Genomic DNA, 20,639 nt, shown 5'->3' with positions numbered 1-20,639 from the left:
AAGATGTTACATGGTAGGGTAGCCCAGGTGATACCGTTTCTGTCCAGAAAATATTTTCTCTGTTTTTCCTGTGAACCAAGGACAGTAAAATCTGAACCAGCATTCTATGCTGTAAAGGTTATCACTCTGGATCTTGCAATCTGAGTTCAAATCTCGGTAGGACCTATCCTTCATTGTGCATTGACATACTGCTCTCCTGTCAACTTTAAAATAGCCTTGTGTGAAAGAAACAAGTGGGTGGGAGTTGATAAGCAGTCTTTGGTACGCATGAATGGCCAGCCTGCAGGACATTTTTAATATGAATGCCTAGTACATTTATTAATTGAAAACTTGCTGCCCCCCAATGAACTGAAAATAATTAAGATTTTTTTCAAGATGTTACATGGTAGGGTAGCCCAGGTGATACCGTTTCTGTCCAGAAAATATTTTCTCTGTTTTTCCTGTGAACCAAGGACAGTAAAATCTGAACCAGCATTCTATGCTGTAAAGGTTATCACTCTGAATCCCCCGATCCGAGTTCAAATCTCGGCAGGACCTACCATGTGAATTAATCTGCCCCGTGGAACTGGAATATAGCTGTCGAACGACTGTTGAAAGTATTTGCAACACGTGATAGGAGCGACAGTCCACATTTGCTAATTAAAACGCGTAATTTTTTTTCTGTACAATTCCCAAATGGATGTATAATATGGTTCTATGGTGTAATGGTTAGCACTCTGGACTTTGAATCTAGTGATCTGAGTTCAAATCTCGGTAGAACCTTTCTAGCTTTTGTGCTGAATTATTCCCGTGGCCTACCAATAATCTCATTTCTAGCTGTTTATCCGGTGAACAAATGACAGGAAAATCTGAACACTTCAATAATTACTATCGGGTTCTATGGTGTAATGGTTAGCACTCAGGACTCTGAATCCTGCGATCTGAGTTCAAATCTCGGTAGGACCTACCTTCATTCTGCATTGACATACTGCTCTCCTGTCAACTTTAAAATAGCCTTGTGTGAAAGAAACAAGTGGGTGGGAGTCGATAAGCAGTCTTTGGTACGCATGAATGGCCAGCCTGCAGGAAATTTTTAATATGAATGCCTAGTACATTTATTAATTGAAAACTTGCTGCCCCCCAATGAACTGAAAATAATTACGATTTTTTTCAAGATGTTACATGGTAGGGTAGCCCAGGTGATACCGTTTCTGTCCAGAAAATATTTTCTCTGTTTTTCCTGTGAACCAAGGACAGTAAAATCTGAACCAGCATTCTATGCTGTAAAGGTTATCACTCTGAATCCTCCGATCCGAGTTCAAATCTCGGTAGGACCTACCATGTGAATTAATCTGCCCCGTGGAACTGGAATATAGCTGTCCAACGATTGTTGAAAGTATTTGCAACACGTGATAGGAACGACAGTCCACATTTGCTAATTAAAACGCGTAATTTTTTTTCTGTACAATTCCCAAATGGATGTATAATATGGTTCTATGGTGTAATGGTTAGCACTCTGGACTTTGAATCTAGTGATCCGAGTTCAAATCTCGGTAGAACCTTTCTAGCTTTTGTGCTGAATTATTCACGTGGCCTACCAATAATCTCATTTCTAGCTGTTTATCCGGTGAACAAATGACAGGAAAATCTGACCACTTCAATAATTACTCTATATGGGGTTCTATGGTGTAATGGTTAGCACTCAGGACTCTGAATCCTGCGATCTGAGTTCAAATCTCGGTAGGACCTACCTTCATTCTCCATTGACATACTGCTCTCCTGTCAACTTTAAAATAGCCTTGTGTGAAAGAAACAAGTGGGTGGGAGTTGATAAGCAGTCTTTGGTACGCGTGAATGGCCAGCCTGCAGGACATTTTTAATATGAATGCCTAGTACATTTATTAATTGAAAACTTGCTGCCCCCCAATGAACTGAAAATAATTAAGATTTTTTTCAAGATGTTACATGGTAGCCCAGGTGGTAGCCCAGGTGATACCGTTTCTGTCCAGAAAATATTTTCTCTGTTTTTCCTGTGAACCAAGGACAGTAAAATCTGAACCAGCATTCTATGCTGTAAAGGTTATCACTCTGGATCTTGCAATCTGAGTTCAAATCTCGGTAGGACCTACCATGTGAATTAATCTTCCCCGTGGAACTGGAATATAGCTGTCCAACGATTGTTGAAAGTATTTGCAACACGTGATAGGAACGACAGTCCACATTTGCTAATTAAAACGCGTAATTTTTTTTCTGTACAATTCCCAAATGGATGTATAATATGGTTCTATGGTGTAATGGTTAGCACTCTGGACTTTGAATCCAGTGATCTGAGTTCAAATCACGGTAGAACCTTTCTAGCTTTTGTGCTGAATTATTCACGTGGCCTACCAATAATCTCATTTCTAGCTGTTTATCCGGTGAACAAATGACAGGAAAATCTGAACACTTCAATAATTACTATGGGGTTCTATGGTGTAATGGTTAGCACTCAGGACTCTGAATCCTGCGATCCGAGTTCAAATCTCAGTAGGACCTACCTTCATTCTGCAGTGACATACTGCTCTCCTGTCATCTTTAAAATAGCCTTGTGTGAAAGAAACAAGTGGGTGGGAGTCGATAAGCAGTCATTGGTACGCATGAATGGCCAGCCTGCAGGACATTTTTAATATGAATGCCTAGTACATTTATTAATTGAAAACTTGCTGCCCCCCAATGAACTGAAAATAATTAAGATTTTTTTCAAGATGTTACATGGTAGGGTAGCCCAGGTGATACCGTTTCTGTCCAGAAAATATTTTCTCTGTTTTTCCTGTGAACCAAGGACAGTAAAATCTGAACCAGCATTCTATGCTGTAAAGGTTATCACTCTGAATCCTCCGATCCGAGTTCAAATCTCGGTAGGACCTACCATGTGAATTAATCTGCCCCGTGGAACTGGAATATAGCTGTCCAACGATTGTTGAAAGTATTTGCAACACGTGATAGGAACGACAGTCCACATTTGCTAATTAAAACGCGTAATTTTTTTTCTGTACAATTCCCAAATGGATGTATAATATGGTTCTATGGTGTAATGGTTAGCACTCTGGACTTTGAATCCAGTGATCTGAGTTCAAATCACGGTAGAACCTTTCTAGCTTTTGTGCTGAATTATTCACGTGGCCTACCAATAATCTCATTTCTAGCTGTTTATCCGGTGAACAAATGACAGGAAAATCTGAACACTTCAATAATTACTCTATATGGGGTTCTATGGTGTAATGGTTAGCACTCAGGACTCTGAATCCTGCGATCCGAGTTCAAATCTCGGTAGGACCTACCTTCATTCTGCAGTGACATACTGCTCTCCTGTCAACTTTAAAATAGCCTTGTGTGAAAGAAACAAGTGGGTGGGAGTCGATAAGCAGTCTTTGGTACGCATGAATGGCCAGCCTGCAGGAAATTTTTAATATGAATGCCTAGTACATTTATTAATTGAAAACTTGCTGCCCCCCAATGAACTGAAAATAATTAAGATTTTTTTCAAGATGTTACATGGTAGGGTAGCCCAGGTGATACCGTTTCTGTCCAGAAAATATTTTCTCTGTTTTTCCTGTGAACCAAGGACAGTAAAATCTGAACCAGCATTCTATGCTGTAAAGGTTATCACTCTGGATCTTGCAATCTGAGTTCAAATCTCGGGGGGACCTACCATGTGAATTAATCTGCCCCGTGGAACTGGAATATAGCTGTCCAACGATTGTTGAAAGTATTTGCAACACGTGATAGGAACGACAGTCCACATTTGCTAATTAAAACGCATAATTTTTTTTCTGTACAATTCCCAAATGGATGTATAATATGGTTCTATGGTGTAATGGTTAGCACTCTGGACTTTGAATCCAGTGATCCGAGTTCAAATCTCGGTAGAACCTTTCCGTCTTTTGTGCTGAATTATTCACGTGGCCTACCAATAATCTCATTTCTAGCTGTTTATCCGGTGAACAAATGACAGGAAAATCTGAACACTTCAATAATTACTATGGGGTTCTATGGTGTAATGGTTAGCACTCAGGACTCTGAATCCTGCGATCCGAGTTCAAATCTCGGTAGGACCTACCTTCATTCTGCATTGACATACTGCTCTCCTGTCAACTTTAAAATAGCCTTGTGTGAAAGAAACAAGTGGGTGGGAGTCGATAAGCAGTCTTTGGTACGCATGAATGGCCAGCCTGCAGGAAATTTTTAATATGAATGCCTAGTACATTTATTAATTGAAAACTTGCTGCCCCCCAATGAACTGAAAATAATTACGATTTTTTTCAAGATGTAACATGGTAGGGTAGCCCAGGTGATACCGTTTCTGTCCAGAAAATATTTTCTCTGTTTTTCCTGTGAACCAAGGACAGTAAAATCTGAACCAGCATTCTATGCTGTAAAGGTTATCACTCTGGATCTAGCAATCTGAGTTCAAATCTCGGTAGGACCTACCATGTGAATTAATCTGCCCCGTGGAACTGGAATATAGCTGTCCAACGATTGTTGAAAGTATTTGCAACACGTAATAGGAACGACAGTCCACATTTGCTAATTAAAACGCGTAATTTTTTTTCTGTACAATTCCCAAATGGATGTATAATATGGTTCTATGGTGTAATGGTTAGCACTCTGGACTTTGAATCCGGTGATCTGAGTTCAAATCTCGGTAGAACCTTTCTAGCTTTTGTGCTGAATTATTCACGTGGCCTACCAATAATCTCATTTCTAGCTGTTTATCCGGTGAACAAATGACAGGAAAATCTGAACACTTCAATAATTACTATGGGGTTCTATGGTGTAATGGTTAGCACTCAGGACTCTGAATCCTGCGATCCGAGTTCAAATCTCGGTAGGACCTACCTTCATTCTGCATTGACATACTGCTCTCCTGTCAACTTTAAAATAGCCTTGTGTGAAAGAAACAAGTGGGTGGGAGTCGATAAGCAGTCTTTGGTACGCATGAATGGCCAGCCTGCAGGACATTTTTAATATGAATGCCTAGTACATTTATTAATTGAAAACTTGCTGCCCCCCAATGAACTGAAAATAATTAAGATTTTTTTCAAGATGTTACATGGTAGGGTAGCCCAGGTGATACCGTTTCTGTCCAGAAAATATTTTCTCTGTTTTTCCTGTGAACCAAGGACAGTAAAATCTGAACCAGCATTCTATGCTGTAAAGGTTATCACTCTGGATCTTGCAATCTGAGTTCAAATCTCGGTAGGACCTACCATGTGAATTAATCTTCCCCGTGGAACTGGAATATAGCTGTCCAACGATTGTTGAAAGTATTTGCAACACGTGATAGGAACGACAGTCCACATTTGCTAATTAAAACGCGTAATTTTTTTTCTGTACAATTCCCAAATGGATGTATAATATGGTTCTATGGTGTAATGGTTAGCACTCTGGACTTTGAATCCGGTGATCTGAGTTCAAATCTCGGTAGAACCTTTCTAGCTTTTGTGCTGAATTATTCACGTGGCCTACCAATAATCTCATTTCTAGCTGTTTATCCGGTGAACAAATGACAGGAAAATCTGAACACTTCAATAATTACTATGGGGTTCTATGGTGTAATGGTTAGCACTCAGGACTCTGAATCCTGCGATCCGAGTTCAAATCTCGGTAGGACCTACCTTCATTCTGCATTGACATACTGCTCTCCTGTCAACTTTAAAATAGCCTTGTGTGAAAGAAACAAGTGGGTGGGAGTCGATAAGCAGTCTTTGGTACGCATGAATGGCCAGCCTGCAGGACATTTTTAATATGAATGCCTAGTACATTTATTAATTGAAAACTTGCTGCCCCCCAATGAACTGAAAATAATTAAGATTTTTTTCAAGATGTTACATGGTAGGGTAGCCCAGGTGATACCGTTTCTGTCCAGAAAATATTTTCTCTGTTTTTCCTGTGAACCAAGGACAGTAAAATCTGAACCAGCATTCTATGCTGTAAAGGTTATCACTCTGGATCTTGCAATCTGAGTTCAAATCTCGGTAGGACCTACCATGTGAATTAATCTTCCCCGTGGAACTGGAATATAGCTGTCCAACGATTGTTGAAAGTATTTGCAACACGTGATAGGAACGACAGTCCACATTTGCTAATTAAAACGCGTAATTTTTTTTCTGTACAATTCCCAAATGGATGTATAATATGGTTCTATGGTGTAATGGTTAGCACTCTGGACTTTGAATCCAGTGATCTGAGTTCAAATCACGGTAGAACCTTTCTAGCTTTTGTGCTGAATTATTCACGTGGCCTACCAATAATCTCATTTCTAGCTGTTTATCCGGTGAACAAATGACAGGAAAATCTGAACACTTCAATAATTACTATGGGGTTCTATGGTGTAATGGTTAGCACTCAAGACTCTGAATCCTGCGATCCGAGTTCAAATCTCGGTAGGACCTACCTTCATTCTGCAGTGACATACTGCTCTCCTGTCAACTTTAAAATAGCCTTGTGTGAAAGAAACAAGTGGGTGGGAGTCGATAAGCAGTCTTTGGTACGCATGAATGGCCAGCCTGCAGGAAATTTTTAATATGAATGCCTAGTACATTTATTAATTGAAAACTTGCTGCCCCCCAATGAACTGAAAATAATTAAGATTTTTTTCAAGATGTTACATGGTAGGGTAGCCCAGGTGATACCGTTTCTGTCCAGAAAATATTTTCTCTGTTTTTCCTGTGAACCAAGGACAGTAAAATCTGAACCAGCATTCTATGCTGTAAAGGTTATCACTCTGGATCTTGCAATCTGAGTTCAAATCTCGGGGGGACCTACCATGTGAATTAATCTGCCCCGTGGAACTGGAATATAGCTGTCCAACGATTGTTGAAAGTATTTGCAACACGTGATAGGAACGACAGTCCACATTTGCTAATTAAAACGCATAATTTTTTTTCTGTACAATTCCCAAATGGATGTATAATATGGTTCTATGGTGTAATGGTTAGCACTCTGGACTTTGAATCCAGTGATCCGAGTTCAAATCTCGGTAGAACCTTTCCGTCTTTTGTGCTGAATTATTCACGTGGCCTACCAATAATCTCATTTCTAGCTGTTTATCCGGTGAACAAATGACAGGAAAATCTGAACACTTCAATAATTACTATGGGGTTCTATGGTGTAATGGTTAGCACTCAGGACTCTGAATCCTGCGATCCGAGTTCAAATCTCGGTAGGACCTACCTTCATTCTGCATTGACATACTGCTCTCCTGTCAACTTTAAAATAGCCTTGTGTGAAAGAAACAAGTGGGTGGGAGTCGATAAGCAGTCTTTGGTACGCATGAATGGCCAGCCTGCAGGAAATTTTTAATATGAATGCCTAGTACATTTATTAATTGAAAACTTGCTGCCCCCCAATGAACTGAAAATAATTACGATTTTTTTCAAGATGTAACATGGTAGGGTAGCCCAGGTGATACCGTTTCTGTCCAGAAAATATTTTCTCTGTTTTTCCTGTGAACCAAGGACAGTAAAATCTGAACCAGCATTCTATGCTGTAAAGGTTATCACTCTGGATCTAGCAATCTGAGTTCAAATCTCGGTAGGACCTACCATGTGAATTAATCTGCCCCGTGGAACTGGAATATAGCTGTCCAACGATTGTTGAAAGTATTTGCAACACGTAATAGGAACGACAGTCCACATTTGCTAATTAAAACGCGTAATTTTTTTTCTGTACAATTCCCAAATGGATGTATAATATGGTTCTATGGTGTAATGGTTAGCACTCTGGACTTTGAATCCGGTGATCTGAGTTCAAATCTCGGTAGAACCTTTCTAGCTTTTGTGCTGAATTATTCACGTGGCCTACCAATAATCTCATTTCTAGCTGTTTATCCGGTGAACAAATGACAGGAAAATCTGAACACTTCAATAATTACTATGGGGTTCTATGGTGTAATGGTTAGCACTCAGGACTCTGAATCCTGCGATCAGAGTTCAAATCTCGGTAGGACCTACCTTCATACTGCTCTCCTGTCAACTTTAAAATAGCCTTGTGTGAAAGAAACAAGTGGGTGGGAGTCGATAAGCAGTCTTTGGTACGCATGAATGGCCAGCCTGCAGGAAATTTTTAATATGAATGCCTAGTACATTTATTAATTGAAAACTTGCTGCCCCCCAATGAACTGAAAATAATTAAGATTTTTTTCAAGATGTTACATGGTAGGGTAGCCCAGGTGATACCGTTTCTGTCCAGAAAATATTTTCTCTGTTTTTCCTGTGAACCAAGGACAGTAAAATCTGAACCAGCATTCTATGCTGTAAAGGTTATCACTCTGGATCTTGCAATCTGAGTTCAAATCTCGGGGGGACCTACCATGTGAATTAATCTGCCCCGTGGAACTGGAATATAGCTGTCCAACGATTGTTGAAAGTATTTGCAACACGTGATAGGAACGACAGTCCACATTTGCTAATTAAAACGCATAATTTTTTTTCTGTACAATTCCCAAATGGATGTATAATTTGGTTCTATGGTCTAATGGTTAGCACTCTGGACTTTGAATCCAGTGATCCGAGTTCAAATCTCGGTAGAACCTTTCCGTCTTTTGTGCTGAATTATTCACGTGGCCTACCAATAATCTCATTTCTAGCTGTTTATCCGGTGAACAAATGACAGGAAAATCTGAACACTTCAATAATTACTATGGGGTTCTATGGTGTAATGGTTAGCACTCAAGACTCTGAATCCTGCGATCCGAGTTCAAATCTCGGTAGGACCTACCTTCATTCTGCATTGACATACTGCTCTCCTGTCAACTTTAAAATAGCCTTGTGTGAAAGAAACAAGTGGGTGGGAGTCGATAAGCAGTCTTTGGTACGCATGAATGGCCAGCCTGCAGGAAATTTTTAATATGAATGCCTAGTACATTTATTAATTGAAAACTTGCTGCCCCCCAATGAACTGAAAATAATTAAGATTTTTTTCAAGATGTTACATGGTAGGGTAGCCCAGGTGATACCGTTTCTGTCCAGAAAATATTTTCTCTGTTTTTCCTGTGAACCAAGGACAGTCAAATCTGAACCAGCAGTCTATGTTGTAAAGGTTATCACTCTGGATCTTGTAATCTGAGTTCAAATCTCGGTAGGACCTACCATGTGAATTAATCTGCCCCGTGGAACTGGAATATAGCTGTCCAACGATTGTTGAAAGTATTTGCAACACGTGATAGGAACGACAGTCCACATTTGCTAATTAAAACGCGTAATTTTTTTTCTGTACAATTCCCAAATGGATGCATAATATGGTTCTATGGTGTAATGGTTAGCACTCTGGACTTTGAATCCATTGATCCGAGTTCAAATCTCGATAGAACCTTTCTGGCTTTTGTGCTGAATTATTCACGTGGCCTACCAATAATCTCATTTCTAGCTGTTTATCCGGTGAACAAATGACAGGAAAATCTGAACACTTCAATAATTACTATGGGGTTCTATGGTGTAATGGTTAGCACTCAGGACTCTGAATCCTGCGATCTGAGTTCAATTCTCGGTAGGACCTACCTTCATACTGCTCTCCTGTCAACTTTAAAATAGCCTTGTGTGAAAGAAACAAGTGGGTGGGAGTCGATAAGCAGTCTTTGGTACGCATGAATGGCCAGCCTGCAGGAAATTTTTAATATGAATGCCTAGTACATTTATTAATTGAAAACTTGCTGCCCCCCAATGAACTGAAAATAATTAAGATTTTTTTCAAGATGTAACATGGTAGGGTAGCCCAGGTGATACCGTTTCTGTCCAGAAAATATTTTCTCTGTTTTTCCTGTGAACCAAGGACAGTCAAATCTGAACCAGCAGTCTATGTTGTAAAGGTTATCACTCTGGATCTTGCAATCTGAGTTCAAATCTCAGTAGGACCTACCATGTGAATTAATCTGCCCCGTGGAACTGGAATATAGCTGTCCAACGATTGTTGAAAGTATTTGCAACACGTGATAGGAACGACAGTCCACATTTGCTAATTAAAACGCATAATTTTTTTTCTGTACAATTCCCAAATGGATGTATAATTTGGTTCTATGGTCTAATGGTTAGCACTCTGGACTTTGAATCCAGTGATCCGAGTTCAAATCTCGGTAGAACCTTTCCGTCTTTTGTGCTGAATTATTCACGTGGCCTACCAATAATCTCATTTCTAGCTGTTTATCCGGTGAACAAATGACAGGAAAATCTGAACACTTCAATAATTACTATGGGGTTCTATGGTGTAATGGTTAGCACTCAAGACTCTGAATCCTGCAATCCGAGTTCAAATCTCGGTAGGACCTACCTTCATTCTGCATTGACATACTGCTCTCCTGTCAACTTTAAAATAGCCTTGTGTGAAAGAAACAAGTGGGTGGGAGTCGATAAGCAGTCTTTGGTACGCATGAATGGCCAGCCTGCAGGAAATTTTTAATATGAATGCCTAGTACATTTATTAATTGAAAACTTGCTGCCCCCCAATGAACTGAAAATAATTAAGATTTTTTTCAAGATGTAACATGGTAGGGTAGCCCAGGTGATACCGTTTCTGTCCAGAAAATATTTTCTCTGTTTTTCCTGTGAACCAAGGACAGTCAAATCTGAACCAGCAGTCTATGTTGTAAAGGTTATCACTCTGGATCTTGCAATCTGAGTTCAAATCTCGGTAGGACCTACCATGTGAATTAATCTGCCCCGTGGAACTGGAATATAGCTGTCCAACGATTGTTGAAAGTATTTGCAACACGTGATAGGAACGACAGTCCACATTTGCTAATTAAAACGCATAATTTTTTTTCTGTACAATTCCCAAATGGATGTATAATTTGGTTCTATGGTGTAATGGTTAGCACTCTGGACTTTGAATCCAGTGATCCGAGTTCAAATCTCGGTAGAACCTTTCCGTCTTTTGTGCTGAATTATTCACGTGGCCTACCAATAATCTCATTTCTAGCTGTTTATCCGGTGAACAAATGACAGGAAAATCTGAACACTTCAATAATTACTATGGGGTTCTATGGTGTAATGGTTAGCACTCAAGACTCTGAATCCTGCGATCTGAGTTCAAATCTCGGTAGGACCTACCTTCATTCTGCATTGACATACTGCTCTCCTGTCAACTTTAAAATAGCCTTGTGTGAAAGAAACAAGTGGGTGGGAGTCGATAAGCAGTCTTTGGTACGCATGAATGGCCAGCCTGCAGGAAATTTTTAATATGAATGCCTAGTACATTTATTAATTGAAAACTTGCTGCCCCCCAATGAACTGAAAATAATTAAGATTTTTTTCAAGATGTAACATGGTAGGGTAGCCCAGGTGATACCGTTTCTGTCCAGAAAATATTTTCTCTGTTTTTCCTGTGAACCAAGGACAGTAAAATCTGAACCAGCATTCTATGCTGTAAAGGTTATCACTCTGGATCTAGCAATCTGAGTTCAAATCTCGGTAGGACCTACCATGTGAATTAATCTGCCCCGTGGAACTGGAATATAGCTGTCCAACGATTGTTGAAAGTATTTGCAACACGTGATAGGAACGACAGTCCACATTTGCTAATTAAAACGCATAATTTTTTTTCTGTACAATTCCCAAATGGATGTATAATATGGTTCTATGGTGTAATGGTTAGCACTCTGGACTTTGAATCCGGTGATCTGAGTTCAAATCTCGGTAGAACCTTTCTAGCTTTTGTGCTGAATTATTCACGTGGCCTACCAATAATCTCATTTCTAGCTGTTTATCCGGTGAACAAATGACAGGAAAATCTGAACACTTCAATAATTACTATGGGGTTCTATGGTGTAATGGTTAGCACTCAGGACTCTGAATCCTGCGATCAGAGTTCAAATCTCGGTAGGACCTACCTTCATTCTGCATTGACATACTGCTCTCCTGTCAACTTTAAAATAGCCTTGTGTGAAAGAAACAAGTGGGTGGGAGTCAATAAGCAGTCTTTGGTACGCATGAATGGCCAGCCTGCAGGACATTTTTAATATGAATGCCTAGTACATTTATTAATTGAAAACTTGCTGCCCCCCAATGAACTGAAAATAATTAAGATTTTTTTCAAGATGTTACATGGTAGGGTAGCCCAGGTGATACCGTTTCTGTCCAGAAAATATTTTCTCTGTTTTTCCTGTGAACCAAGGACAGTCAAATCTGAACCAGCAGTCTATGTTGTAAAGGTTATCACTCTGGATCTTGCAATCTGAGTTCAAATCTCGGTAGGACCTACCATGTGAATTAATCTGCCCCGTGGAACTGGAATATAGCTGTCCAACGATTGTTGAAAGTATTTGCAACACGTGATAGGAACGACAGTCCACATTTGCTAATTAAAACGCGTAATTTTTTTTCTGTACAATTCCCAAATGGATGCATAATATGGTTCTATGGTGTAATGGTTAGCACTCTGGACTTTGAATCCATTGATCCGAGTTCAAATCTCGATAGAACCTTTCTGGCTTTTGTGCTGAATTATTCACGTGGCCTACCAATAATCTCATTTCTAGCTGTTTATCCGGTGAACAAATGACAGGAAAATCTGAACACTTCAATAATTACTATGGGGTTCTATGGTGTAATGGTTAGCACTCAGGACTCTGAATCCTGCGATCTGAGTTCAAATCTCGGTAGGACCTACCTTCATACTGCTCTCCTGTCAACTTTAAAATAGCCTTGTGTGAAAGAAACAAGTGGGTGGGAGTCGATAAGCAGTCTTTGGTACGCATGAATGGCCAGCCTGCAGGAAATTTTTAATATGAATGCCAAGTACATTTATTAATTGAAAACTTGCTGCCCCCCAATGAACTGAAAATAATTAAGATTTTTTTCAAGATGTAACATGGTAGGGTAGCCCAGGTGATACCGTTTCTGTCCAGAAAATATTTTCTCTGTTTTTCCTGTGAACCAAGGACAGTAAAATCTGAACCAGCATTCTATGCTGTAAAGGTTATCACTCTGGATCTTGCAATCTGAGTTCAAATCTCGGTAGGACCTACCATGTGAATTAATCTGCCCCGTGGAACTGGAATATAGCTGTCCAACGATTGTTGAAAGTATTTGCAACACGTGATAGGAACGACAGTCCACATTTGCTAATTAAAACGCGTAATTTTTTTTCTGTACAATTCCCAAATGGATGTATAATATGGTTCTATGGTGTAATGGTTAGCACTCTGGACTTTGAATCCGGTGATCTGAGTTCAAATCTCGGTAGAACCTTTCTAGCTTTTGTGCTGAATTATTCACGTGGCCTACCAATAATCTCATTTCTAGCTGTTTATCCGGTGAACAAATGACAGGAAAATCTGAACACTTCAATAATTACTATGGGGTTCTATGGTGTAATGGTTAGCACTCAGGACTCTGAATCCTGCGATCAGAGTTCAAATCTCGGTAGGACCTACCTTCATTCTGCATTGACATACTGCTCTCCTGTCAACTTTAAAATAGCCTTGTGTGAAAGAAACAAGTGGGTGGGAGTCGATAAGCAGTCTTTGGTACGCATGAATGGCCAGCCTGCAGGAAATTTTTAATATGAATGCCTAGTACATTTATTATTTGAAAACTTGCTGCCCCCCAATGAACTGAAAATAATTAAGATTTTTTTCAAGATGTTACATGGTAGGGTAGCCCAGGTGATACCGTTTCTGTCCAGAAAATATTTTCTCTGTTTTTCCTGTGAACCAAGGACAGTAAAATCTGAACCAGCATTCTATGCTGTAAAGGTTATCACTCTGGATCTTGCAATCTGAGTTCAAATCTCGGTAGGACCTACCATGTGAATTAATCTGCCCCGTGGAACTGGAATATAGCTGTCCAACGATTGTTGAAAGTATTTGCAACACGTGATAGGAACGACAGTCCACATTTGCTAATTAAAACGCGTAATTTTTTTTCTGTACAATTCCCAAATGGATGTATAATATGGTTCTATGGTGTAATGGTTAGCACTCTGGACTTTGAATCCAGTGATCCGAGTTCAAATCTCGGTAGAACCTTTCTGGCTTTTGTGCTGAATTATTCACGTGGCCTACCAATAATCTCATTTCTAGCTGTTTATCCGGTGAACAAATGACAGGAAAATCTGAACACTTCAATAATTATTATGGGGTTCTATGGTGTAATGGTTAGCACTCAGGACTCTGAATCCTGCGATCTGAGTTCAAATCTCGGTAGGACCTACCTTCATACTGCTCTCCTGTCAACTTTAAAATAGCCTTGTGTGAAAGAAACAAGTGGGTGAGAGTCGATAAGCAGTCTTTGGTACGCATGAATGGCCAGCCTGCAGGAAATTTTTAATATGAATGCCTAGTACATTTATTAATTGAAAACTTGCTGCCCCCCAATGAACTGAAAATAATTAAGATTTTTTTCAAGATGTAACATGGTAGGGTAGCCCAGGTGATACCGTTTCTGTCCAGAAAATATTTTCTCTGTTTTTCCTGTGAACCAAGGACAGTAAAATCTGAACCAGCATTCTATGCTGTAAAGGTTATCACTCTGGATCTTGCAATCTGAGTTCAAATCTCGGTAGGACCTACCATGTGAATTAATCTGCCCCGTGGAACTGGAATATAGCTGTCCAACGATTGTTGAAAGTATTTGCAACACGTGATAGGAACGACAGTCCACATTTGCTAATTAAAACGCGTATTTTTTTTTCTGTACAATTCCCAAATGGATGTATAATATGGTTCTATGGTGTAATGGTTAGCACTCTGGACTTTGAATCCAGTGATCCGAGTTCAAATCTCGGTAGAACCTTTCTGGCTTTTGTGCTGAATTATTCACGTGGCCTACCAATAATCTCATTTCTAGCTGTTTATCCGGTGAACAAATGACAGGAAAATCTGAACACTTCAATAATTACTATGGGGTTCTATGGTGTAATGGTTAGCACTCAGGACTCTGAATCCTGCGATCCGAGTTCAAATCTCGGTAGGACCTACCTTCATTCTGCATTGACATACTGCTCTCCTGTCAACTTTAAAAAAGCCTTGTGTGAAAGAAACAAGTGGGTGGGAGTCGATAAGCAGTCTTTGGTACGCATGAATGGCCAGCCTGCAGGACATTTTTAATATGAATGCCTAGTACATTTATTAATTGAAAACTTGCTGCCCCCCAATGAACTGAAAATAATTAAGATTTTTTTCAAGATGTTACATGGTAGGGTAGCCCAGGTGATACCGTTTCTGTCCAGAAAATATTTTCTCTGTTTTTCCTGTGAACCAAGGACAGTAAAATCTGAACCAGCATTCTATGCTGTAAAGGTTATCACTCTGGATCTTGCAATCTGAGTTCAAATCTCGGTAGGACCTACCATGTGAATTAATCTGCCCCGTGGAACTGGAATATAGCTGTCCAACGATTGTTGAAAGTATTTGCAACACGTGATAGGAACGACAGTCCACATTTGCTAATTAAAACGCGTAATTTTTTTTCTGTACAATTCCCAAATGGATGCATAATATGGTTCTATGGTGTAATGGTTAGCACTCTGGACTTTGAATCCATTGATCCGAGTTCAAATCTCGATAGAACCTTTCTGGCTTTTGTGCTGAATTATTCACGTGGCCTACCAATAATCTCATTTCTAGCTGTTTATCCGGTGAACAAATGACAGGAAAATCTGAACACTTCAATAATTATTATGGGGTTCTATGGTGTAATGGTTAGCACTCAGGACTCTGAATCCTGCGATCTGAGTTCAAATCTCGGTAGGACCTACCTTCATACTGCTCTCCTGTCAACTTTAAAATAGCCTTGTGTGAAAGAAACAAGTGGGTGAGAGTCGATAAGCAGTCTTTGGTACGCATGAATGGCCAGCCTGCAGGAAATTTTTAATATGAATGCCTAGTACATTTATTAATTGAAAACTTGCTGCCCCCCAATGAACTGAAAATAATTAAGATTTTTTTCAAGATGTAACATGGTAGGGTAGCCCAGGTGATACCGTTTCTGTCCAGAAAATATTTTCTCTGTTTTTCCTGTGAACCAAGGACAGTAAAATCTGAACCAGCATTCTATGCTGTAAAGGTTATCACTCTGGATCTTGCAATCTGAGTTCAAATCTCGGTAGGACCTACCATGTGAATTAATCTGCCCCGTGGAACTGGAATATAGCTGTCCAACGATTGTTGAAAGTATTTGCAACACGTGATAGGAACGACAGTCCACATTTGCTAATTAAAACGCGTAATTTTTTTTCTGTACAATTCCCAAATGGATGTATAATATGGTTCTATGGTGTAATGGTTAGCACTCTGGACTTTGAATCCAGTGATCCGAGTTCAAATCTCAGTAGAACCTTTCTAGCTTTTGTGCTGAATTATTCACGTGGCCTACCAATAATCTCATTTCTAGCTGTTTATCCGGTGAACAAATGACAGGAAAATCTGAACACTTCAATAATTACTATGGGGTTCTATGGTGTAATGGTTAGCACTAAGGACTCTGAATCCTGCGATCCGAGTTCAAATCTCGGTAGGACCTACCTTCATTCTGCATTGACATACAGCTCTCCTGTCAACTTTAAAATAGCCTTGTGTGAAAGAAACAAGTGGGTGGGAGTCGATAAGCAGTCTTTGGTACGCATGAATGGCCAGCCTGCAGGAAATTCTTAATATGAATGCCTAGTACATTTATTAATTGAAAACTTGCTGCCCCCCAATGAACTGAAAATAATTAAGATTTTTTTCAAGATGTTACATGGTAGGGTAGCCCAGGTGATACCGTTTCTGTCCAGAAAATATTTTCTCTGTTTTTCCTGTGAACCAAGGACAGTAAAATCTGAACCAGCATTCTATGCTGTAAAGGTTATCACTCTGGATCTTGCAATCTGAGTTCAAATCTCGGTAGGACCTACCATGTGAATTAATCTGCCCCGTGGAACTGGAATATAGCTGTCCAACGATTGTTGAAAGTATTTGCAACACGTGATAGGAACGACAGTCCACATTTGCTAATTAAAACACGTAATTTTTTTTCTGTACAATTCCCAAATGGATGTATAATATGGTTCTATGGTGTAATGGTTAGCACTCTGGACTTTGAATCCAGTGATCCGAGTTCAAATCTCGGTAGAACCTTTCTAGCGTTTGTGCTGAATTATTCACGTGGCCTACCAATAATCTCATTTCTAGCTGTTTATCCGGTGAACAAATGACAGGAAAATCTGAACACTTCAATAATTACTATGGGGTTCTATGGTGTAATGGTTAGCACTCAGGACTCTGAATCCTGCAATCCGAGTTCAAATCTCCGTAGGACCTACCTTCATTCTGCATTGACATACAGCTCTCCTGTCAACTTTAAAATAGCCTTGTGCGAAAGAAACAAGTGGGTGGGAGTCGATAAGCAGTCTTTGGTACGCATGAATGGCCAGCCTGCAGGACATTTTTAATATGAATGCCTAGTACATTTATTAATTGAAAACTTGCTGCCCCCCAATGAACTGAAAATAATTAAGATTTTTTTCAAGATGTTACATGGTAGGGTAGCCCAGGTGATACCGTTTCTGTCCAGAAAATATTTTCTCTGTTTTTCCTGTGAACCAAGGACAGTAAAATCTGAACCAGCATTCTATGCTGTAAAGGTTATCACTCTGGATCTTGCAATCTGAGTTCAAATCTCGGTAGGACCTACCATGTGAATTAATCTGCCCCGTGGAACTGGAATATAGCTGTCCAACGATTGTTGAAAGTATTTGCAACACGTGATAGGAACGACAGTCCACATTTGCTAATTAAAACGCGTAATTTTTTTTCTGTACAATTCCCAAATGGATGTATAATATGGTTCTATGGTGTAATGGTTAGCACTCTGGACTTTGAATCCAGTGATCCGAGTTCAAATCTCAGTAGAACCTTTCTAGCTTTTGTGCTGAATTATTCACGTGGCCTACCAATAATCTCATTTCTAGCTGTTTATCCGGTGAACAAATGACAGGAAAATCTGAACACTTCAATAATTACTATGGGGTTCTATGGTGTAATGGTTAGCACTAAGGACTCTGAATCCTGCGATCCGAGTTCAAATCTCGGTAGGACCTACCTTCATTCTGCATTGACATACAGCTCTCCTGTCAACTTTAAAATAGCCTTGTGTGAAAGAAACAAGTGGGTGGGAGTCGATAAGCAGTCTTTGGTACGCATGAATGGCCAGCCTGCAGGACATTTTTAATATGAATGCCTAGTACATTTATTAATTGAAAACTTGCTGCCCCCCAATGAACTGAAAATAATAAAGATTTTTTTCAAGATGTTACATGGTAGGGTAGCCCAGGTGATACCGTTTCTGTCCAGAAAATATTTTCTCTGTTTTTCCTGTGAACCAAGGACAGTAAAATCTGAACCAGCATTCTATGCTGTAAAGGTTATCACTCTGGATCTTGCAATCTGAGTTCAAATCTCGGTAGGACCTACCATGTGAATTAATCTGCCCCGTGGAACTGGAATATAGCTGTCCAACGATTGTTGAAAGTATTTGCAACACGTGATAGGAACGACAGTCCACATTTGCTAATTAAAACGCGTAATTTTTTTTCTGTACAATTCCCAAATGGATGTATAATATGGTTCTATGGTGTAATGGTTAGCACTCTGGACTTTGAATCCAGTGATCCGAGTTCAAATCTCAGTAGAACCTTTCTAGCTTTTGTGCTGAATTATTCACGTCGCCTACCAATAATCTCATTTCTAGCTGTTTATCCGGTGAACAAATGACAGGAAAATCTGAACACTTCAATAATTACTATGGGGTTCTATGGTGTAATGGTTAGCACTAAGGACTCTGAATCCTGCGATCCGAGTTCAAATCTCGGTAGGACCTACCTTCATTCTGCATTGACATACAGCTCTCCTGTCAACTTTAAAATAGCCTTGTGTGAAAGAAACAAGTGGGTGGGAGTCGATAAGCAGTCTTTGGTACGCATGAATGGCCAGCCTGCAGGACATTTTTAATATGAATGCCTAGTACATTTATTAATTGAAAACTTGCTGCCCCCCAATGAACTGAAAATAATTAAGATTTTTTTCAAGATGTTACATGGTAGGGTAGCCCAGGTGATACCGTTTCTGTCCAGAAAATATTTTCTCTGTTTTTCCTGTGAACCAAGGACAGTAAAATCTGAACCAGCATTCTATGCTGTAAAGGTTATCACTCTGGATCTTGCAATCTGAGTTCAAATCTCGGTAGGACCTACCATGTGAATTAATCTGCCCCGTGGAACTGGAATATAGCTGTCCAACGATTGTTGAAAGTATTTGCAACACGTGATAGGAACGACAGTCCACATTTGCTAATTAAAACGCGTAATTTTTTTTCTGTACAATTCCCAAATGGATGTATAATATGGTTCTATGGTGTAATGGTTAGCACTCTGGACTTTGAATCCAGTGATCCGAGTTCAAATCTCAGTAGAACCTTTCTAGCTTTTGTGCTGAATTATTCACGTGGCCTACCAATAATCTCATTTCTAGCTGTTTATCCGGTGAACAAATGACAGGAAAATCTGAACACTTCAATAATTACTATGGGGTTCTATGGTGTAATGGTTAGCACTAAGGACTCTGAATCCTGCGATCCGAGTTCAAATCTCGGTAGGACCTACCTTCATTCAGCATTGACATACTGCTCTCCTGTCAACTTTCAAATAGCCTTGTGTGAAAGAAACAAGTGGGTGGGAGTCGATAAGCAGTGTTTGGTACGCATGAATGGCCAGCCTGCAGGACATTTTTAATATGAATGCCTAGTACATTTATTAATTGAAAACTTGCTGCCCCCCAATGAACTGAAAATAATTAAGATTTTTTTCAAGATGTTACATGGTAGGGTAGCCCAGGTGATACCGTTTCTGTCCAGAAAATATTTTCTCTGTTTTTCCTGTGAAAAAAGGACAGTAAAATCTGAACCAGCATTCTATGCTGTAAAGGTTATCACTCTGGATCTTGCAATCTGAGTTCAAATCTCGGTAGGACCTACCATGTGAATTAATCTGCCCCGTGGAACTGGAATATAGCTGTCCAACGATTGTTGAAAGTATTTGCAACACGTGATAGGAACGACAGTCCACATTTGCTAATTAAAACGCGTAAATTTTTTTCTGTACAATTCCCAAATGGATGTATAATATGGTTCTATGGTGTAATGGTTAGCACTCTGGACTTTGAATCCAGTGATCCGAGTTCAAATCTCAGTAGAACCTTTCTAGCTTTTGTGCTGAATTATTCACGTGGCCTACCAATAATCTCATTTCTAGCTGTTTATCCGGTGAACAAATGACAGGAAAATCTGAACACTTCAATAATTGCTATGGGGTTCTATGGTGTAATGGTTAGCACTCAGGACTCTGAATCCTGCGATCCGAGTTCAAATCTCGGCAGGACCTACCTTCATTCTGTATTGACATACTGCTCTCCTGTCAACTTTAAAATACCCTTGTGTGAAAGAAACAAGAGGGTGGGAGTCGATAAGCAGTCTTTGGTACGCATGAATGGCCAGCCTGCAGGACATTTTTAATATGAATGCCTAGTACATTTATTAATTGAAAACTTGCTGCCCCCCAATGAACTGAAAATAATTAAGATTTTTTTCAAGATGTTACATGGTAGGGTAGCCCAGGTGATACCGTTTCTGTCCAGAAAATATTTTCTCTGT

At 39.7% G+C, this 20,639-nt stretch overlaps 51 non-coding genes across 51 annotated transcripts; all 51 read left to right on the top strand.

The window, feature by feature from the left end:
* Window positions 1-690: 690 nt before the first annotated feature.
* Window positions 691-762, top strand: trnaq-uug (transfer RNA glutamine (anticodon UUG)). Its single transcript has one exon. It is a non-coding gene; the product is annotated as a tRNA-Gln (tRNA).
* A 111-nt stretch (window positions 763-873) lies between these two features.
* On the top strand, window positions 874-945 carry trnaq-cug (transfer RNA glutamine (anticodon CUG)). Its single transcript has one exon. It is a non-coding gene; the product is annotated as a tRNA-Gln (tRNA).
* Window positions 946-1,469: 524 nt separating this feature from the next.
* Window positions 1,470-1,541, top strand: trnaq-uug (transfer RNA glutamine (anticodon UUG)). Its single transcript has one exon. It is a non-coding gene; the product is annotated as a tRNA-Gln (tRNA).
* Window positions 1,542-1,656: 115 nt separating this feature from the next.
* On the top strand, window positions 1,657-1,728 carry trnaq-cug (transfer RNA glutamine (anticodon CUG)). Its single transcript has one exon. It is a non-coding gene; the product is annotated as a tRNA-Gln (tRNA).
* A 531-nt stretch (window positions 1,729-2,259) lies between these two features.
* Window positions 2,260-2,331, top strand: trnaq-uug (transfer RNA glutamine (anticodon UUG)). Its single transcript has one exon. It is a non-coding gene; the product is annotated as a tRNA-Gln (tRNA).
* A 111-nt stretch (window positions 2,332-2,442) lies between these two features.
* On the top strand, window positions 2,443-2,514 carry trnaq-cug (transfer RNA glutamine (anticodon CUG)). The gene has a single exon. It is a non-coding gene; the product is annotated as a tRNA-Gln (tRNA).
* A 524-nt stretch (window positions 2,515-3,038) lies between these two features.
* trnaq-uug (transfer RNA glutamine (anticodon UUG)) lies at window positions 3,039-3,110 on the top strand. The gene has a single exon. It is a non-coding gene; the product is annotated as a tRNA-Gln (tRNA).
* A 115-nt stretch (window positions 3,111-3,225) lies between these two features.
* Window positions 3,226-3,297, top strand: trnaq-cug (transfer RNA glutamine (anticodon CUG)). Its single transcript has one exon. It is a non-coding gene; the product is annotated as a tRNA-Gln (tRNA).
* Window positions 3,298-3,821: 524 nt separating this feature from the next.
* Window positions 3,822-3,893, top strand: trnaq-uug (transfer RNA glutamine (anticodon UUG)). The gene has a single exon. It is a non-coding gene; the product is annotated as a tRNA-Gln (tRNA).
* Window positions 3,894-4,004: 111 nt separating this feature from the next.
* Window positions 4,005-4,076, top strand: trnaq-cug (transfer RNA glutamine (anticodon CUG)). Its single transcript has one exon. It is a non-coding gene; the product is annotated as a tRNA-Gln (tRNA).
* Window positions 4,077-4,600: 524 nt separating this feature from the next.
* trnaq-uug (transfer RNA glutamine (anticodon UUG)) lies at window positions 4,601-4,672 on the top strand. The gene has a single exon. It is a non-coding gene; the product is annotated as a tRNA-Gln (tRNA).
* A 111-nt stretch (window positions 4,673-4,783) lies between these two features.
* On the top strand, window positions 4,784-4,855 carry trnaq-cug (transfer RNA glutamine (anticodon CUG)). The gene has a single exon. It is a non-coding gene; the product is annotated as a tRNA-Gln (tRNA).
* Window positions 4,856-5,379: 524 nt separating this feature from the next.
* Window positions 5,380-5,451, top strand: trnaq-uug (transfer RNA glutamine (anticodon UUG)). Its single transcript has one exon. It is a non-coding gene; the product is annotated as a tRNA-Gln (tRNA).
* Window positions 5,452-5,562: 111 nt separating this feature from the next.
* trnaq-cug (transfer RNA glutamine (anticodon CUG)) lies at window positions 5,563-5,634 on the top strand. Its single transcript has one exon. It is a non-coding gene; the product is annotated as a tRNA-Gln (tRNA).
* A 524-nt stretch (window positions 5,635-6,158) lies between these two features.
* Window positions 6,159-6,230, top strand: trnaq-uug (transfer RNA glutamine (anticodon UUG)). The gene has a single exon. It is a non-coding gene; the product is annotated as a tRNA-Gln (tRNA).
* Window positions 6,231-6,341: 111 nt separating this feature from the next.
* Window positions 6,342-6,413, top strand: trnaq-cug (transfer RNA glutamine (anticodon CUG)). The gene has a single exon. It is a non-coding gene; the product is annotated as a tRNA-Gln (tRNA).
* Window positions 6,414-6,937: 524 nt separating this feature from the next.
* On the top strand, window positions 6,938-7,009 carry trnaq-uug (transfer RNA glutamine (anticodon UUG)). Its single transcript has one exon. It is a non-coding gene; the product is annotated as a tRNA-Gln (tRNA).
* Window positions 7,010-7,120: 111 nt separating this feature from the next.
* On the top strand, window positions 7,121-7,192 carry trnaq-cug (transfer RNA glutamine (anticodon CUG)). Its single transcript has one exon. It is a non-coding gene; the product is annotated as a tRNA-Gln (tRNA).
* Window positions 7,193-7,716: 524 nt separating this feature from the next.
* trnaq-uug (transfer RNA glutamine (anticodon UUG)) lies at window positions 7,717-7,788 on the top strand. The gene has a single exon. It is a non-coding gene; the product is annotated as a tRNA-Gln (tRNA).
* Window positions 7,789-7,899: 111 nt separating this feature from the next.
* On the top strand, window positions 7,900-7,971 carry trnaq-cug (transfer RNA glutamine (anticodon CUG)). Its single transcript has one exon. It is a non-coding gene; the product is annotated as a tRNA-Gln (tRNA).
* A 511-nt stretch (window positions 7,972-8,482) lies between these two features.
* On the top strand, window positions 8,483-8,554 carry trnaq-uug (transfer RNA glutamine (anticodon UUG)). The gene has a single exon. It is a non-coding gene; the product is annotated as a tRNA-Gln (tRNA).
* A 111-nt stretch (window positions 8,555-8,665) lies between these two features.
* trnaq-cug (transfer RNA glutamine (anticodon CUG)) lies at window positions 8,666-8,737 on the top strand. Its single transcript has one exon. It is a non-coding gene; the product is annotated as a tRNA-Gln (tRNA).
* A 524-nt stretch (window positions 8,738-9,261) lies between these two features.
* trnaq-uug (transfer RNA glutamine (anticodon UUG)) lies at window positions 9,262-9,333 on the top strand. The gene has a single exon. It is a non-coding gene; the product is annotated as a tRNA-Gln (tRNA).
* A 111-nt stretch (window positions 9,334-9,444) lies between these two features.
* On the top strand, window positions 9,445-9,516 carry trnaq-cug (transfer RNA glutamine (anticodon CUG)). Its single transcript has one exon. It is a non-coding gene; the product is annotated as a tRNA-Gln (tRNA).
* A 511-nt stretch (window positions 9,517-10,027) lies between these two features.
* trnaq-uug (transfer RNA glutamine (anticodon UUG)) lies at window positions 10,028-10,099 on the top strand. The gene has a single exon. It is a non-coding gene; the product is annotated as a tRNA-Gln (tRNA).
* A 111-nt stretch (window positions 10,100-10,210) lies between these two features.
* On the top strand, window positions 10,211-10,282 carry trnaq-cug (transfer RNA glutamine (anticodon CUG)). Its single transcript has one exon. It is a non-coding gene; the product is annotated as a tRNA-Gln (tRNA).
* Window positions 10,283-10,806: 524 nt separating this feature from the next.
* Window positions 10,807-10,878, top strand: trnaq-uug (transfer RNA glutamine (anticodon UUG)). The gene has a single exon. It is a non-coding gene; the product is annotated as a tRNA-Gln (tRNA).
* A 111-nt stretch (window positions 10,879-10,989) lies between these two features.
* Window positions 10,990-11,061, top strand: trnaq-cug (transfer RNA glutamine (anticodon CUG)). The gene has a single exon. It is a non-coding gene; the product is annotated as a tRNA-Gln (tRNA).
* A 524-nt stretch (window positions 11,062-11,585) lies between these two features.
* trnaq-uug (transfer RNA glutamine (anticodon UUG)) lies at window positions 11,586-11,657 on the top strand. Its single transcript has one exon. It is a non-coding gene; the product is annotated as a tRNA-Gln (tRNA).
* A 111-nt stretch (window positions 11,658-11,768) lies between these two features.
* trnaq-cug (transfer RNA glutamine (anticodon CUG)) lies at window positions 11,769-11,840 on the top strand. The gene has a single exon. It is a non-coding gene; the product is annotated as a tRNA-Gln (tRNA).
* A 524-nt stretch (window positions 11,841-12,364) lies between these two features.
* Window positions 12,365-12,436, top strand: trnaq-uug (transfer RNA glutamine (anticodon UUG)). The gene has a single exon. It is a non-coding gene; the product is annotated as a tRNA-Gln (tRNA).
* A 111-nt stretch (window positions 12,437-12,547) lies between these two features.
* Window positions 12,548-12,619, top strand: trnaq-cug (transfer RNA glutamine (anticodon CUG)). Its single transcript has one exon. It is a non-coding gene; the product is annotated as a tRNA-Gln (tRNA).
* Window positions 12,620-13,130: 511 nt separating this feature from the next.
* trnaq-uug (transfer RNA glutamine (anticodon UUG)) lies at window positions 13,131-13,202 on the top strand. The gene has a single exon. It is a non-coding gene; the product is annotated as a tRNA-Gln (tRNA).
* Window positions 13,203-13,313: 111 nt separating this feature from the next.
* On the top strand, window positions 13,314-13,385 carry trnaq-cug (transfer RNA glutamine (anticodon CUG)). The gene has a single exon. It is a non-coding gene; the product is annotated as a tRNA-Gln (tRNA).
* A 524-nt stretch (window positions 13,386-13,909) lies between these two features.
* trnaq-uug (transfer RNA glutamine (anticodon UUG)) lies at window positions 13,910-13,981 on the top strand. Its single transcript has one exon. It is a non-coding gene; the product is annotated as a tRNA-Gln (tRNA).
* A 111-nt stretch (window positions 13,982-14,092) lies between these two features.
* On the top strand, window positions 14,093-14,164 carry trnaq-cug (transfer RNA glutamine (anticodon CUG)). The gene has a single exon. It is a non-coding gene; the product is annotated as a tRNA-Gln (tRNA).
* A 511-nt stretch (window positions 14,165-14,675) lies between these two features.
* Window positions 14,676-14,747, top strand: trnaq-uug (transfer RNA glutamine (anticodon UUG)). Its single transcript has one exon. It is a non-coding gene; the product is annotated as a tRNA-Gln (tRNA).
* Window positions 14,748-14,858: 111 nt separating this feature from the next.
* On the top strand, window positions 14,859-14,930 carry trnaq-cug (transfer RNA glutamine (anticodon CUG)). The gene has a single exon. It is a non-coding gene; the product is annotated as a tRNA-Gln (tRNA).
* A 524-nt stretch (window positions 14,931-15,454) lies between these two features.
* Window positions 15,455-15,526, top strand: trnaq-uug (transfer RNA glutamine (anticodon UUG)). Its single transcript has one exon. It is a non-coding gene; the product is annotated as a tRNA-Gln (tRNA).
* A 111-nt stretch (window positions 15,527-15,637) lies between these two features.
* On the top strand, window positions 15,638-15,709 carry trnaq-cug (transfer RNA glutamine (anticodon CUG)). The gene has a single exon. It is a non-coding gene; the product is annotated as a tRNA-Gln (tRNA).
* A 511-nt stretch (window positions 15,710-16,220) lies between these two features.
* trnaq-uug (transfer RNA glutamine (anticodon UUG)) lies at window positions 16,221-16,292 on the top strand. The gene has a single exon. It is a non-coding gene; the product is annotated as a tRNA-Gln (tRNA).
* Window positions 16,293-16,403: 111 nt separating this feature from the next.
* Window positions 16,404-16,475, top strand: trnaq-cug (transfer RNA glutamine (anticodon CUG)). Its single transcript has one exon. It is a non-coding gene; the product is annotated as a tRNA-Gln (tRNA).
* A 524-nt stretch (window positions 16,476-16,999) lies between these two features.
* trnaq-uug (transfer RNA glutamine (anticodon UUG)) lies at window positions 17,000-17,071 on the top strand. The gene has a single exon. It is a non-coding gene; the product is annotated as a tRNA-Gln (tRNA).
* Window positions 17,072-17,778: 707 nt separating this feature from the next.
* On the top strand, window positions 17,779-17,850 carry trnaq-uug (transfer RNA glutamine (anticodon UUG)). The gene has a single exon. It is a non-coding gene; the product is annotated as a tRNA-Gln (tRNA).
* A 111-nt stretch (window positions 17,851-17,961) lies between these two features.
* trnaq-cug (transfer RNA glutamine (anticodon CUG)) lies at window positions 17,962-18,033 on the top strand. The gene has a single exon. It is a non-coding gene; the product is annotated as a tRNA-Gln (tRNA).
* Window positions 18,034-18,557: 524 nt separating this feature from the next.
* trnaq-uug (transfer RNA glutamine (anticodon UUG)) lies at window positions 18,558-18,629 on the top strand. Its single transcript has one exon. It is a non-coding gene; the product is annotated as a tRNA-Gln (tRNA).
* Window positions 18,630-18,740: 111 nt separating this feature from the next.
* On the top strand, window positions 18,741-18,812 carry trnaq-cug (transfer RNA glutamine (anticodon CUG)). Its single transcript has one exon. It is a non-coding gene; the product is annotated as a tRNA-Gln (tRNA).
* Window positions 18,813-19,336: 524 nt separating this feature from the next.
* trnaq-uug (transfer RNA glutamine (anticodon UUG)) lies at window positions 19,337-19,408 on the top strand. Its single transcript has one exon. It is a non-coding gene; the product is annotated as a tRNA-Gln (tRNA).
* A 111-nt stretch (window positions 19,409-19,519) lies between these two features.
* trnaq-cug (transfer RNA glutamine (anticodon CUG)) lies at window positions 19,520-19,591 on the top strand. The gene has a single exon. It is a non-coding gene; the product is annotated as a tRNA-Gln (tRNA).
* A 524-nt stretch (window positions 19,592-20,115) lies between these two features.
* Window positions 20,116-20,187, top strand: trnaq-uug (transfer RNA glutamine (anticodon UUG)). The gene has a single exon. It is a non-coding gene; the product is annotated as a tRNA-Gln (tRNA).
* A 111-nt stretch (window positions 20,188-20,298) lies between these two features.
* trnaq-cug (transfer RNA glutamine (anticodon CUG)) lies at window positions 20,299-20,370 on the top strand. Its single transcript has one exon. It is a non-coding gene; the product is annotated as a tRNA-Gln (tRNA).
* Window positions 20,371-20,639: the final 269 nt, after the last annotated feature.

Source organism: Salmo salar, chromosome 04 (genome assembly GCF_965601325.2).
Source record: "Salmo salar chromosome 04, fSalSal1, whole genome shotgun sequence".
Lineage (NCBI taxonomy): Eukaryota > Metazoa > Chordata > Actinopteri > Salmoniformes > Salmonidae > Salmo > Salmo salar.
The sequence above is the reverse complement of the archived record's forward strand: the minus strand, read 5'-3'. Positions and strand labels throughout refer to the sequence as shown.